The 15,599-nt window shown below is 41.1% G+C and overlaps 1 protein-coding gene across 1 annotated transcript in view; it reads left to right on the top strand.

Annotated features, from left to right (window-relative positions):
• LOC103589557 (teneurin-2-like) overlaps window positions 1-15,599 on the top strand; it is a 417,443-nt gene that overhangs the window by 173,430 nt on the left and 228,414 nt on the right. The window lies entirely within an intron of this gene.

Raw genomic sequence — 15,599 nt, 5'->3', positions numbered from 1 at the left:
CCACCCCCCCCACTGCCCCAGCCCTAGGCCAACACTGATCTACTTTTTGGCTATAAATGTGCCTTTTCTGGGCATTGCTTATCAGTGGAATTATATAATAGGTAGCATGATGTTTTTGAGGTTCATCATGTTGTAGCATGTATCAGTAGTCCATTCATTTTTACTGTGGAATAATATTCCATTGACACAGGCATGCCACACTCTTTATCCACTAGCTGGTGGACATTTGGGTTGTTTCCAGTTTGGGGCTGTTACACTGCTGTGAGCATTCACATACATTTCTTTGTATGGACGTGTTTTCTAATAAACCTCTTAACTGCCACTTATACACACATGTAAATTACGTGGAACCAACTGCATATGTAATGAGAGCTTTGATTATTTGAAAACCTGAGTTGACACTCAGACCACTCACAACTTAGATAGCACCTGCCTATTTCTTTCTTGAGTTATGCAGACACGGGGGAGCTAAATCACTAAGAGGGAGAGGGAGAAAAATCTGTGGAAACATTCAGCAAATGTTAACACTATTTAAGACAGTTGATTTTTTTGTTTGTTTCTTTCCCAGGTAGTAATAATTAGGTAATCTTAAGTTTTACATATGTACATATATATATATGTAAATATAAAATCTTTGAGGTTTGTAGTTTTTTTCATTCATGCATTACATAAATCTTTATTAAATATGTAGATCCAGGTACAGTGCAAGGCTTTTAGCATGGAGCAAAATGGAGTTCTCTGCCCTCCTGGAGCTTACAATTTTATGGAGAAGATGAATATTAAATAAAGAGATAAACATTGAAATTGTGTTAAGTGCTATGAAGAAACAGAGTATTTCAAGGAGACACTTACATCTGCATATCTGTCAGGAGCAGATAGGGATGGGCTATTGCTCAGCTTTGCATTAAAACAAAAAATAACAAAGCCAAACAAAAATAAAAACAGAACCTCTCAAGCCAATGTGTGGAGGAAGAATTCACAGGGAGAAAGTGATATATCCTGGTTACTTAGAGTAGGGGACTGGCAGGAAGGAGGGAGAGAAACAGACACATTTCTAAATGGAAAGCCCCTCCTTCTGTTTCCTTTTTAAATATTCTGCAAATCTTCCGTAAAGATTGGAAATTTCTCCAATTTCTCTATCGAGGCTAGGTAACCTAATATATCAATTCTCCATTTTTCTAGCCCACGTTAGTGATAACATATCTTCCATTAACCTATGCTGAAAGAGCCATTTCTATTCTAAAAATCTATTTATGTTCCCCTATAACTTTTTTAAAGATATGCCTCTGGGCTGTAATACCTCAAGCTCGTACTTAACTGAAATGTGAATACTTTTGCCAAATTTCAGTAACATTGATTGAGCCTGAGTCATTTTATTGTGGGGATGTTGGTATGTCTTCCCTCTGGGGGAAAAAAATACCATCACTTTTATTTGAAGGAACTAAGGACTGAATTTGCTTTTTTTATTACTTGCTGTAGATTTTGTCTTCAATGTCAACAGTATCCTATGACTTTTTTTTTCCAGTGATTTTATGAATTAGAAAACAGTAGATAATCTTAGTTCTGGAATTTCTTGGAATAAATAAGTGTATTTTCCTGTTCTTATCTTTGTTTTTTATTACCTTACATGACATACTGGATTTTATTTCAGCTCCTTCTCTTTGTATTTTCTTAGTTCTTCACACAGTTTTTTATGAAGCTTCTCTGCTTAATTCTTGTTACTTTCCAGTTGTCAGAAACCTTTAGTTAAGTGATCATTTTTCCTGAAAGATTTCTAGGATAAAGTCTAGTTTTACCTTTCATAATTTCCACATCCCATCAAATTTGCTTTTTGAAAATATGCTATCCTGTAGCACTTCCTACTGAAGAATTAGGTTTCCATTTTCCTTCTGATTGCCTGTAGTCATTAACAAAAAATTTTCCCATCAGTCAATTTCACAGTTTTCTTTAATTTTCTTCATTGGTAAAAAAAAAAAAAAAAAGCATATAAAATTGCCCCCACTCCATACGTTGGCTAAATCGAGAAGCTTTTATAATTCCACTAAGTTTCATTGACCCATATTAAAGGTGTTGATGTGCAAAAAAATTTCTATCTTTAAAAGCTGCTTTTTTTAATTAAAATAAGAACAATTAACATTTTTGTTATGTATCTTTATTTTTAAAAGAAATCAAACATAATAATACTGTTATACTGATTTCATTACATATCTGTAGGAATAATTGAGTATCACTTTTACCATAATAGTGGAGAAAGTGAAAAGTAAAAAAATATTATTATTTAGGACAAAGTCTGTGCAAAGCATTATACTAAGAACTGACAGGAACAGAATGATAAATAGGATGCGATTCCTCCCTTAAAAAGACTTAAACTTTAGTAGGATAAGAAAAAAATAAAAGTGCAGTATATGCATGTATTGAAACAACACACTGTACCCCACTAATACATGCAATTAAAAATAAATTAAAATTTAAAAAAAAGAAAAAAGGATGTTCAGATATCCATAATAAGATGAACATAAAGGAATAAAAGTTCAAAGGAAAGAGAGAGAAACGTATGCTAGGCTGAGTATGTATATCCAGTACTAAGCCCCATGACCCATATCTGCAAGGTCAGCATGGCGGGGGGCAGGGAGGCACCGTCCAATCAATCAGTCACTAAGCATTGACATTTGAAATCCATTTTTTGAATGAGTATCTTGGCTGTTCATTCCAAATCTCTTAAACCATGTCTATTATATTAATAAGGAGATTCCCCACCCCCCCCACACCCCTGCCTTTTTTTGAGGGTGGAGAGTTGGGGAAGAACTTGGGATCTCAAACTGGCTTGAGCTCTAGCTATACTGCCTGTTCTGATAAAATAATAGTAATCTCCCTTTGCTTTGACCAGGTGTTTTAGACTTTGTCAAAAGTAATAAAGATGATTTTTTTTAAGGTGAAAAGGCATGATGGGGGGATGGTGAATTGTGGGCTTGGTTCATTATCTAGGGGAAATGTTAACAGCCTGCTTGGAGGATGCTGACAAAAAACAAAAACAAAAACAAAAAAAAGGTTGGGGGGAATCAATCGACAAGTATAATTAAATGATAATCTTGGGTAAAGCCCACAACAGACCAACCGGCACCAAATAGGTGCTCAATGAACATAATTTCCCCATTGCCCTTTCTCTGCCACTACTTATTCCTGGACATTTGATCCCTATGTTCTTGTGTGTTTCCATCATTGTTCATAGAAGCCTGCTTACAGAGACAGCATTGGGGCTCCAGGGGCACCCACAGGTTAGGAAGACCGATGATTCTCACAGTCTCACAGTCGACATCATTTTCCTTGACCCAGACTACTGAGTAATTCTTGCCAAAGGGCAATGCCTTCACCATCCTGATAAGATCCTTTTTCTTTTGACCCCAGCATTTCCTGAAGTTGTGAGCCAGGTTTTAAAGAGGGTATGTCCAGATATGGTGCATTTGTGGTGATGTGACATTTTCTGCTGGGGTGATTGGTATACCATAGAGGCACTTAATCAACGATAGCCAACAGGACTTTAAAAACACACAATTGTAATACACCTACACTTTGATCCTCTCTCTAGACCTCTGGGGGCTCTTCTGAATATTAAACTCATTAACCAAAGAAACCAGTGTGCCATTAAAATACACATTCCAGCCTGGGGCTTTTCCTTCTTTCTTTCTTTCTTTCTTTTTTTTTCTTTTTTTCTCAATAAAAATGTTGTGGGTGGCTGATTCAGCAATAGGGTAGCTTCTCCCCCCACCCCCAGAAATATGTCAGGACCAATTTTTCATTTCCAGGAGGGGGATAGAATTCCTCCTTAGGTAGCACGGCTCTTTAGAAGGTTTCTGAGAAGTTAGGACTTAACATTTTTTCTGGTGTGGTTATATCATATTCCGCCACTATATCAGGAAATGTTTGGCAAAGGGCTTGAAGACAATTAGTAGGATAGGACCACAGCATGTATCATCAGGAGGACCTGACTTGAATATGATGTCAGGAAAGGCTCCCTAATGTGAACTGATTAATAGGGGAGGAAACTACAGCAAGGAGGAGAAGAGGGAGGGAAGGAGTATGTATGGACTAGGAGGGAAAATGGTGTGTTCCAGGAACTGAAAGAAGGATAGCGTTGCTGGGACAGACAGCGGGAGCAAGGGAGAGGAAACGGGTGGTAACAAGTGGGCAAGAACCAGACCTTACAAGGTCTCATGGGTCATCTTAAAAAGGTTTGGACTCGGGCCGGCCCGGTGGCGCACTGGATAGTGCGCCGCTTGGGAAGCGCGGCAGCGCTCCCGCCGAGGGTTCGGATCCCACATGCAGACCGGTTCCCGCTCACTGGCTGAGCGAGGCATGGGGGCGACGCTGAGGGTTGCAATCCCGTTGCCGGTCCCCGGCCCGGTGCGGGGGCAACACTGAGGGTTGCTCCCACATGCAGACCGGTTCCCGCTCACTGGCTGAGCGAGGCGCGGGTGCAACACCGAGGGTTGCGATCCCGTTGCCGGTCCCTGGTCCTGTACGGGGGCAACACTGAGGGTTGCGATCCCGTTGCCGGTCCCCGGTCCGGTACGGGGGCAACACTGAGGGTTGCGATCCGTTGCCGGACACGGAAAAAGACAAAAAAAAAAAAAAAAGGTTTGGACTCTATGAACTTTACCTTGTAAAAACAGGAAACCAGTGAAGAATTTTAAAGAAGGGAGGGTAATGACTAGATTTGTTTTTAAAGCATCATTTCCTTTGCTATGAGGGTGAAGGATTAGAGAGAAGAGCAAGAGTGATATTGAGAGATCTGATAGGAGGTTGTCACATTGCAAGAAGGCATGGTAACAGGGAATAGCATGACAAGACATCCTTTCCCTCGGGAATTTACTATCTAGTAAGAGAGTGGCCATAAGGACACAGACTTATTACAGTGTAATATGTGACAGTGGTCTGAAAATAAAGCAAAATAAAGCAAGAAAAGGGAGAGGTCACTTTTAGCTGAGAAAATCAGGGAAATGTCTTTTTATATGTTGAGCAAGATTTAATGAATTGAGTGGTCTCAGATTTGTTTTGTGTTGCTTTGTTTTTGGTGTGTTTGTTGTTATGTTGATTTTAGACACAACTGCTTCCAGGTTAAGAGATTACTTTAAAAGTAGCTTTCCCACTGTTTTTTAAAAGCTAGGCACACACACACATTTTATATTCACATCTTGGTCAGGAAAGTAGAAAGCAGGTTTGTTTTTGTTTTTGTTTTTAATTTTCTTTTAGAGTGGAGTAAGTGAATTCCCCATTTCTTGCTCCTGGTCATCTGTCAATCAGTATAGCTAGGAAGGGTTGACAGACAAGTCTTCTCTTCTCTAGAGGCCACACTGCTGCTGTGTAAATAACACGGACAAAGACACATAAATTACTATGTAAATAAAGATGGCTACAATGCCTGGATCCTGAGAAATCTGGAATTAATTGCTTTTAGAAAGACTTCCATAATGTTCTCCTTTAGGTCTTGGGACTCCTTCTTAAAACAGCTGTGTGAGCACTGAGCATGCCTACATGCAGCTCTATTTCAGAGCAGGTAGCCAGTCAAATGCCCTGATTTGCTGTGATGGAAAACCTACCAAGCTCTACTGGTGAATCTCATTTGAAAATAAATGAGCTGGGTTATACTGGAATTATGAGCAAGAAAAATGCTCAGTCAGATGGCCGTGTCATAGGTGGGTGGGGGAGGGAGCACTGGGAACATTCTAGCCTGTGATTTCACATTGACTCAACTCTGGGCTCCACCTATATGCTTGAGCGAGTCATTTAAGCTCTCTGAGCTTCTTTGGAAAAATAAGGTGGTTAGGCTGACTGATTACCTAGGTGTTTTGCAGACTCAGTTCTGGATACAGATTTCCATCCAGGAGAGCTGTAAGCTAATTTTTCAAAAGGTTTATTTAGCCTAGTATTGCAAATATTTAGTTATATGGGTGTATACACAAGAGAGTATTTGACTGTGCCCTTTATACTGATGTCAGATAAAAAAGAGAGAGAACTTCTTTATTTTTCTAAGTATCTGAGACACACATTTTGGGGATGGGTGGCTATCTGAATATTAATTTCAACTGTACCCAATGGAAGAAATGGCATATCTGGATTAAGAAAGACAATAGTCTCCCTTATTTTGCATTCTTAGACTGCGTCCAGAAAATGCTGTTCCATTTGAATTTATGCAATTTAAGGATGCTGAAAATTATGAATACATCCCAGGAAAGGTGATAAGAATGAAGAAAAATCTGGGAAAATTGCCTTATAAGGAAAAGTTGCTAAACACTAGGAAGACTTGGTCTTAGGAAGACTTAAGGATACATTACAGCTCTCTCAAAAATCAGAAGAAGAGAAATGAGACTTATCCTGGCTCTGTATTTTCTAATAGACCCAGGGTAAATCAATTGAAATCGTAGGGAGCTTAATTTGGGCTCAGTGTGGAGAAGAAATTTCTGACAACAACATGTAGCCAAAAATAGAATGGGACCTTTGTAGGGGAGTAATCAGGAAGAGACTAGCTGTTCATAATATTGATTGTGAAAAGGAACAATTCAGTTGTTTTTACATGTGTTAACTCAATCCTCATCATAATCCTTTGAGGTATCTTCTGTTATCACTTCCATATTATAGATGAAGAAACTGAGGCACAGCATGGTTAAACCACTTGCCTAAGATCATAGTTAGTAGGTGGCAAAGCTGGGATTAGAACCCACACAGTCCTATCATCGAGTCAGCAGGCTTAACCATGATCCCATGTTGCCTCTAGGTGGCCATCCTATAGAGATGCTGCGGATAGTATTTTACCCTCAGTTTCCTGGGTGGTTTCTGAAGAGTTCACCAATGGTGATGCAGTCTGTGGTGCCTAACACATGCGGATTCTGTGATGGTTCATAATTTATGCAGAGGGGTCCTCCTGCAGGTGCACCCAGCATCCTTGGTATTGAATCTCTCTGCCCAGTCAGTTACTCTGCTATAGCTATGCACAGCCATGCAGTTGCCTTACCCACACCATCTGGAGGTGGGTTCATTTTTCTTGGCAAAATTTTCTTTGTCTACCATATTCATGTCATCCAGTCCAGCAGCCATGCTATAGCATTCATTTTTTTTTTTTAATCACAACAAAAACACCACCAGAAAAAAAAATAAACCTACTTTCTGGGTATATAGGCTACAACTAGACTTCCAGAAAACTTCCAGACATGACAGATAGCTGTTTTTCCTCTTCTCTGTCAGAGACTATAGCTTGTGCAAATGTTGAGAAAGCTCTCTGCTTAATTGGGCCTTTGCATGATAGGAAACAATGAGAAATGGAAAGTACTCGCTAGTAATGGAAGGGAGAGAATCCCTTTCAAACTTGGTAAGATCTACCTAAAGGTAACTGACCAAGAAAAAGAACTGACCCCATTTCATATACAGGTGAGTTAAAATAATTTGACAACAGGTAGTTAAAATGTGTGTATGCCATGCTGTCAATCACATTTCGTCCTTCTGGATTTTAATGCTTGTTTTACTTGAGGGAAGATGATATTTGAACATTTTATGGCATCCATCAACAGGAATGTGCACATGGTTTCAAATAAGGGTTTTCAGCCTTCTGAAACCAATTACTTCTGCCTAAGTGGAAATGCCAGAGCAGAGATGTGTCAGCAACCAAGAGAATAAATGTTTAAAAAAATTAAATATACACAATGATGTCATGAAACAACAAAAATTGTGCACACATGCATGCACACACACACACACACACAAACCTTTTTAAGAGATATCTCAAAAAGTCTGTGTCAGACAACATTAACCCAGAGAGATGCAGAAATGTCAGACACATTACATGGGCAGGACTTGCGGTTGGCATTTGGCTGCCAGCGGGGGAGGCGTCCTCCCGCAACTAATTCCTCAGGAACCTCACGCTGAGTCTGTCTACAGGGAAGGGAGCAGAAAAGGAGGAGGGGGGAGCCGATATTGCCCTGGATGTTTTTCCCTCCCAGCTGGAGAAGGCCTCAGCTGTGTCAGACTGGGACTGCTGGTGATTTTCTGTAGTTGGAAGGGAACACAAGAGGGAGTGCATCCCATTCCCAGCTTTTGCTGATGGTGAGCGCACCTCTTCTGGTCATTAGTGTTGCTGGTACAACTGCCTGCAAGCCAGGCCGCCTCTTATGGAGACTCACCGGTGTCTCTCCTCAGTCTGCGAGTTTTCTCCATGGGATGGAGTCTCTGGGTAAGGATGATGGATGTGCATGCAGATGGGGCTTGGCAAGGATCCCTCCTAATTGACAGAGTAGTTGGAGTATTTGCTTTAACCCTTCAGCGGGTATCCAGGGAAAGATCAGGAATTTGGCAGTGAAACTGATTTTGCACGGCAGTTATCTTACAGGAGTCGTGAGTTCTTCCCACTGACTGTAATTTCTAATTCTTATGAGGTGGTCGATCTGAATTCTTTTTGCTACCTTCATGATGTCTGCCAGGTATATCACCTGAAAAATATTCTGTGAAAATAGATGTAAAATGGGATTTATTAGCAGTAAGCATCTGCTAAGTCAGGCATCCTGTGTCTACTGCTGAAATGCTCTTTCAAGTTCCTCCCTCTACATCCGTCACATTTTTTTCACCCTCCAGAGAACTATTTGGGCTGGCTCTCTGTGTACTAATGAAAATGTGTGATTGGCTTTATCCTTCACTGGTACATCTGTGTTAAGACATTTTTAAAATAGGCAAAAAGGAAGAGAGGAGGAATGATTCATTCTATTAAACAAAATTTTTTTTAAATGTGGATTATTCTTGCTATTTGTATCTGATATTTCATATGCTGAACAGATTTTTAAGAAACTCCTGGTGTCTTCTGCTGCAGGTGGCTGGGTTTGTTGACAAATCTTCAGGTGTACCATTTGCCTTTAAATGGCATGCCGCTGTCATGTCAATTTAAATGGAATGATTATAATCCCTTGCATTTTAGGGCATCTTATGTTTTACAACGTACTTTTACTTATATTATCTAATTGATCTCATTTTATCAGTACACCAACCCCACACAGTAGGTATTAGTATTGTTCTTAGCTACATCTTTTAAACGAGAAAGCTAAAGGCACAGGACTCATCCAAGCTCACGCAGTTAGTAAGTGGATGTGTTAGTTTTTCAACCCATTCTACATTTCAAGCTTTCTATTTTCTTACATGCAACCACACAGCATAGGTCGCTACTTCCATGTCATCTATTTCCCTCTGATTTGTTTACTTCCTTTTTGCTTTCCATCCTATGCTAGGCACATCTGTGACCCAGGACGAGTTCACCTTGAGCATACCCCACCTCTCTTTTCTACTTCTCACCTCTCCCCAACACAGGCATTTACACGAACCTTTATTGCTCCCTGGATTTAAGAGCCCTGAGATGCTATGGGTTTCTTTTCATTTGAGGAGAAAATCATCATAACATCTGATAAAGGGTTAATATTACTTCTCCTGAGTCTAGAGAAAACAAGGGACCGTTCTACAGTGGTGCAATTTCATTTACATTTATTTGAATAGAAGGGATAGGAGGAACCAGGGGCAAGCTCCAACATCCTTGAAAACACCACACTTCAGTTATCTCAGCCTTTGGAAACAAGCAAATGGATCTTCAGGAGCTGGGGAGGACAGATGCCCTCGTCAAGAGCTGTGTCTTGTGTCTATTCGGACAAAGCTTTGCATTCTTTCAAGATTCTGCCAGCAAGAAACCTTGAAAACTAGGAACAGCTCATCGAGCACCTGGGAACATATTATAAAGGCTACTTAGATAGATCCATGCAATTCAGGGAGAGACAATCCCCTTGCCCACTCCCACCCTCAGCATTCCTCCAACCAAGGCCATATTGCCATATGTCCACATTCAGAGATCAAGAGCAGGTAGCCACTGGTTTTTTGCGTGAACACAGGGACGGGACTTGAATTGTCATGACACAGACAGTCAGTGTGTGTAAGGCATCTCTTTTTAGGTTTTGCTGATAAGCTTGGCAGTCATTTCTTGTGTATCCCTTTCCTTTTGCTTCAGAAAGAGAGCAGGGGCTTCACGTTACACAAATTCCTTTGTCAGGACAATTTTCATATTCTCAAGCCTTTCTCTTAGCCTGTTTAACAATGTCTCAGTTACTTTCTGGGCTGGGCAAATGCTCTCCCACCTCAGCCACAGTCTGCTTTTATGCATTTGTCAGCACACAGTGCAGAAGTGATGCAGAATACCACTACAGTCTGCATTGTGGGGGCTATCTTTTGTACTTTATTTTTTTAATTATTCTGAAAATCTCTTGGGAAATAAATAGAGGATGGAGTCATAAAACCAAAAAATGTCAGCGCTTGAAGGCAGCGTAAATTGCAATGTGATTCCAGTTGTCTTTTGATAATGATGAAGACATCAAGTCCCAGGCAGTTTGAGGTTTTTCCCCATTTACCATGATGGTGACTGTGCTGTATATTTTGTTTATCCTTCACATTTTCCTCAATCCTTCAAGATCCAAGATCTTGTTCTCTGCCCTGAAAGCTGACCACATAGGCTGTATCCATGGGTGCCCCTGTTCTCTAGCTGCCAACTGGGTTGACTCAATGGGAAGAGATCAAAGGTCAGGAGGAGATCAGATGGAGGAAAAAAGGGAGGGGGGATAATTACCACCAACGTCCTCCTTGTCGTGGTGGTACCATGGGTTGGCTGATTCCCTGTACCTGAGACACAAACCCTCTCCATACAGTTTTCTCTCTCTAGATTACTCTAATCACTCCCTCTCCTTGCTCCCTGAGGTTGGCAATGGTAACAACTTCTCACTATTGCTAGCCCTAGAACACTGCACCATCCCTTCTGGTATTCTTAAACCTTGACCACAACTTTTTAAATAGCCCTTATTAAACTCTCCTCACATGACCTGGTTTGGGTATCAAGTGCTTTCATGCTAGGACCTTGGCTAGTAGAGTAGCAATTAGAGCTGAAGCTGTGGCCCAGCCAGCTCTCTGTCTCCTGACCCCAACTCTTATTATTGCTTTTACTATGGATGGCTTAACACTTTGCATAAGTATGTGATAGTAAGTACATCATGCTGTTCATAGTGGATAGCAATAGTATGCAGTAGTTAAAAACATAGACTCAAAGTCCTGGGTTCAAATCACTGTTCACGTAAGCTGTTACTTAACTAGCAAGTTGTTAGCCTCTTTGGGTCTCAGTGTCCCCTTTCATAACAATAAGGCTGTTGTGAAGATTAAATGATATCAATTCATCCACAGAACTTAGCACATGTAAGTGTTCAATACTAAATGTTCATAAGTGCCCAGCAGGTAAGTGCTCCGTAAATGCTAGGTTTTATTAGTGTTTGCTATTTGTTTGGAGTCACATGTGTATGTGGAAACATTTTTCAGGGCTTTGATTCTATCAGTGGAAAAATTTGAAGATTTTCCCGAGCCTTGCACACTGTCGTAAAATTTCATGAGGATAAAGTCATCAGTTCCCAGGAACCCTGAAGAGTGATGGGGAAGAGGGGAGGTGCAGGTGAGCGGGGGTGTGAGTCACAGGGATGTGAGGACAGATGGAACAGGAATGTAGACAACACCATGGTGGACAAGCCTGGATGTGCTGGGAAGCTCTAATCCACCTGGGAGAAATGTGAATCAGCTCCCTACCTGCAGGGTGGGTGTCCAGCTCTCGGCTGGCTGACCTTGGAGGAGGCCATGGAATCTGCTGCCGCGTGAATCTATTGTTGAGAGATCCAGCCGTGAGCCTAGATGTTCCTACAACAGTAATAAGGGAAGGGCTAGTTTACAAAGGTGTGGACAAGCCCCCACCTGGAGATAGTATTTCTTTAGTTACACAGTGTGAAATAAAGTGTCGTGTGTAGCTTTTTTAAAACACATTTTGTTTTCTGAATATTTATTCTTCTTTTTGCATATATGGTGACTATTCAGAAATGTGAAGTTGATTATTCTTGAGCATGGTCTTACCTGAGCTTACCTGAACTGCGGTTATACTTGAGCTATACTCTCCCTAGGGAGTAGCTGTGGGTATTTGGAGCGAGGAGCTGGAGTCCTAGACTGACGGACTTAGGTAGAACACAGTGACCATGATCAGACGGGCAACACTGATTAAAACTCCACGTGGTGCACTTGATTCTCGATGGCTTTATTCCTTGTCTCCCCAACGGTGCAGTAAATTGTGAGTTCTGTCACCTAGGTCCAGTTTCTCCTTTACTGTTATTAAATAGGAGACTGTGACTGCCTTTTAAAGGAAGAGAAATTAAGTCATCGCATCTTTTGTTGTTCAGAACAGCGTCAACTCTCTGTTATCACTTTATGTCGGACAAGGAAAGAGCTTAAGACTCTGTTGGAGGGCATGAGAATGCAAGAGGAAATGCACAGTGCTGTACTGTCCCTGCGAGGTGCATGCTGGCCTAACATCCACTTGCAGGCAGCTCAGGCTTCTTGCACTTCTTCCCTTTCTCCTTGGATTCCTCTTTTGCTTTAACTAGAATTTTGATTATTGGTCCCAAAGGTGATGACCCCTAGCACTGACAGCCAGTTTGAGTTTAGTGCAAAAAATTATTATTGCATTTACATTAGTGAACAGCCCCCCACCATCTGTGGGGTCACTTGTAAATAAGTATCGTACCTAGAGAGTGGGTACCCCCTGCAGGTGGCTTCTTACTGCTCTGTCCACATTGTAACATCCACGCCCCCCACCCAACAAGTGACCCACTGAATGCCTTTGTGGCACAGATGCAGGACTATCGATGACTAAGATAATGAGTGAATGCGTTCTCTCATCTAAACTTGCTGCTTTACCTTTTTCAAGTCTTTTTATAAAAGTGAGCCCCTCCCTGACCATGCTGCTTAAAAGTAAAAATTAACCTCTGTTCCATTCACCACCACCCCCACTCTCAATCCCCTTACCCTGTTTATTTTTCTTTTGCTTTCACTTTTGTTTTTTCATGGCACTTATGAATTTCTAACATGCTATCTAATTATTTATTACATTATTGTCTGTTTGCCCCCACCCACGAACACATAAGCTCCACCAGGGCAGGAAACTTGGTCTGTGTCACTCACTGATACATCCCGTGGACCCAGAACGACGCCTGGTACCAGGAAGGCTCTCTGCCAATATTTTGCAGAATGAATGAATAAACAAGTGTCCCAAAGAGACCACTCCAAGAAATTCCTTACCTGCAGAAAAGGGCCCAATGCTGTGTTTCTCCACTTTGAGAAACGTTGACCACTAGTAGGAAAAATCATCCTGAAAGTCATCGTCTATGAAAATATCAGTCTCTAGGCAAAAGGAAAGTTTTATCTTTATAACTTGTCCATGTTTTAGTTTTAGACTATTAACAAGTTGAAAACACAAAATTAAAAATCCAGTAGTACTTACACAGCCCCGTGAATGGCTCTACAGACCACAGATTGAGGACCATAGGCCTAATGAGAAGAATCAGAATCCACCCCAGGACCCTCTGAGGAAACTGGAATTTCCCACTTAGCTTCCCAAGCTTGGGAGCAGCTGTTCAGAACTCTTGAAGTCTTGCCGTTCCCCCTCCCACCATAGATGCATCCGGCAATTATCATATATCTGCTGGGCCAGAGATAGAAACACAGAGATAGTGCCAGAAGGGCCACATCCAGCAATATAGCTAATTGGAAAAGTTTCATCAACTTTGAATCATCAATATGCTTCCACCAACGAGCTATGAGTGCCATAGGAACCAGCTCTTCGTCTAGAAAGAATTAAGCAGATGCAGAAATTAAGCAGCCTGACTTGGGGCTAGCCTGGGGAACACATAGTTCTTGATTCTCAGATGGCTTTTTGGAAGAGAATCAAAGTGACTAATTTTCAGTCTCTCTCTCACACATACACACATAAACACACACATGCGTGTGTATGCGTGCACAGCTCTAAGGTATTATATGAGTGATCTAAGAATATGCCCAGCTCTTGAGAAGGTAAAAGTGCCCCCTCCTGCACATCTCTAAACACTTTTATTTCACTCTTAGGTGTGGGAGAACTTCTGTTTTTCATTTGTGTAAAGCAGCAGAGCTTCTTTATCGATAGAAGAAATGACGTTAAGAATGGAAAAGAACACACTGTGTTCGTGGTGGCCATTCGTTTTCCCAGAGAGTTGCTTGCCTGTCTTCCTCTCAGCCTCACGCACTTATTTTGCCTGCATGAAACCCTGTGTGGTCTAAGCAGGCGCAACAGTGCGCAGTGTTCTGGTTGTCAACGGACAGTGGTGAGGTTAGGGATGAAAAGCCAAATTTAGAAATTCTCCTGGTATTGATCTCTGTTTATCAGAAAGGCTTTTGCTGTGCTAGTTCACTTCTGTGCTTAGGCAAAGGCTTTTACAGATTTACTGCCACTGCATATTCAATCTATTATAAAGTAGCATCAGCATTCAGGGTGTTTTTCCCCTTTCTTTGACCCAGTTTTAAAAACATCCAACTAAAGATGCTTCGTTAAGTTTACATAGAGGTTGCAAGGCAGTCAGAATTCCTCCTACAGTTGTAACTAGAAGAATTACCAGAAGGCCTCCACATCTCACCCTCCAAAAGTTGCTGTCTTTTAGGTTAAAGAACGGCTGCCTTGCAGGAAATACTTTACCAAAATCCATTTGAACTGTCAGAAGTTTTTTTCCCTTCCTTTATTCCTTTTTCATTATCACTGATTATCCAGCTTATAATTTCCATGTTCACACTTTTCGCCTTCTCCCTGCAGAGCAATTCCAGAAACTGGGACTGTGGCCCTAATGCACACACTACTAAATATTGGCACTCAAAGTTGCAAAAGAGCATATTCCAGCTCATCTACTGAGGGCAGCTGGTACACAGCTCACTTCTTAGAGAAAAATATGGTCACAGCAAGTGAGTGCTTTAAAGGATCTTTTAAAAAGTACTTCTTGGGGTACATCAGTTTGTGTTCCATCCTGCCTGGTGTGGTCTTTTTTTATTTCTTACCTGTGTGGACCAAGAAAGCACAACTTTTACCACAAGCTTTTCCCAGTTCAAAAGTCTTAAGCCATTTTGTTCTTCACATTGGATTCTTTATGCTGAGCGTTTGAAATTGCAGCCTCAAGCTCCCAAGTAGTCAGCAAATGTCAAATGTCCCTAAGCACAGCAACCAGCTGAGATACTGAGGCCCTGCATGCTGAAGGGAGACTGTATTACTATTATTGCAATGTTTCTGGTGGGGTGGGGAATAGAAAAGTAAAAGAAAAGGAAGGAAAAAGAGATGGCTTGCACAGACACAAGCACATTGTCTTCAATTGCCCAGCATTTTCTAATAGCCGAAGTCATGTTAACACCAAACGTGGGAGGAGTTTGCTGACTTCATTACCATCCCTGCCTTGAATAAGTGACAAATGGCAGTGGGTACTTCTAAATTTTCAAGAATTTGTTTTAATATCTAGAATTTTTCTCTCATGTAGGCTGAATTTTCCCTCACTTTAAATTGTCTGTTTACTTTAATTAAGCCTTCCCCCAGTTCTCTAACTTGTTGAGCTTGACAAGCATTAATTTACAGTGAGCATTTTTCTTTCTTTCTTTCTCTCTTCCTTTTTTTTTTTTTTTTTTTTTTTAAAAGAACCCCCCCCCTCCCGCCCGGC

This window comes from Galeopterus variegatus, unplaced genomic scaffold (assembly GCF_000696425.1).
Source record: "Galeopterus variegatus unplaced genomic scaffold, G_variegatus-3.0.2 Scaffold702, whole genome shotgun sequence".
In the NCBI taxonomy this organism is placed as follows: domain Eukaryota; kingdom Metazoa; phylum Chordata; class Mammalia; order Dermoptera; family Cynocephalidae; genus Galeopterus; species Galeopterus variegatus.
The sequence above is the reverse complement of the archived record's forward strand: the minus strand, read 5'-3'. Positions and strand labels throughout refer to the sequence as shown.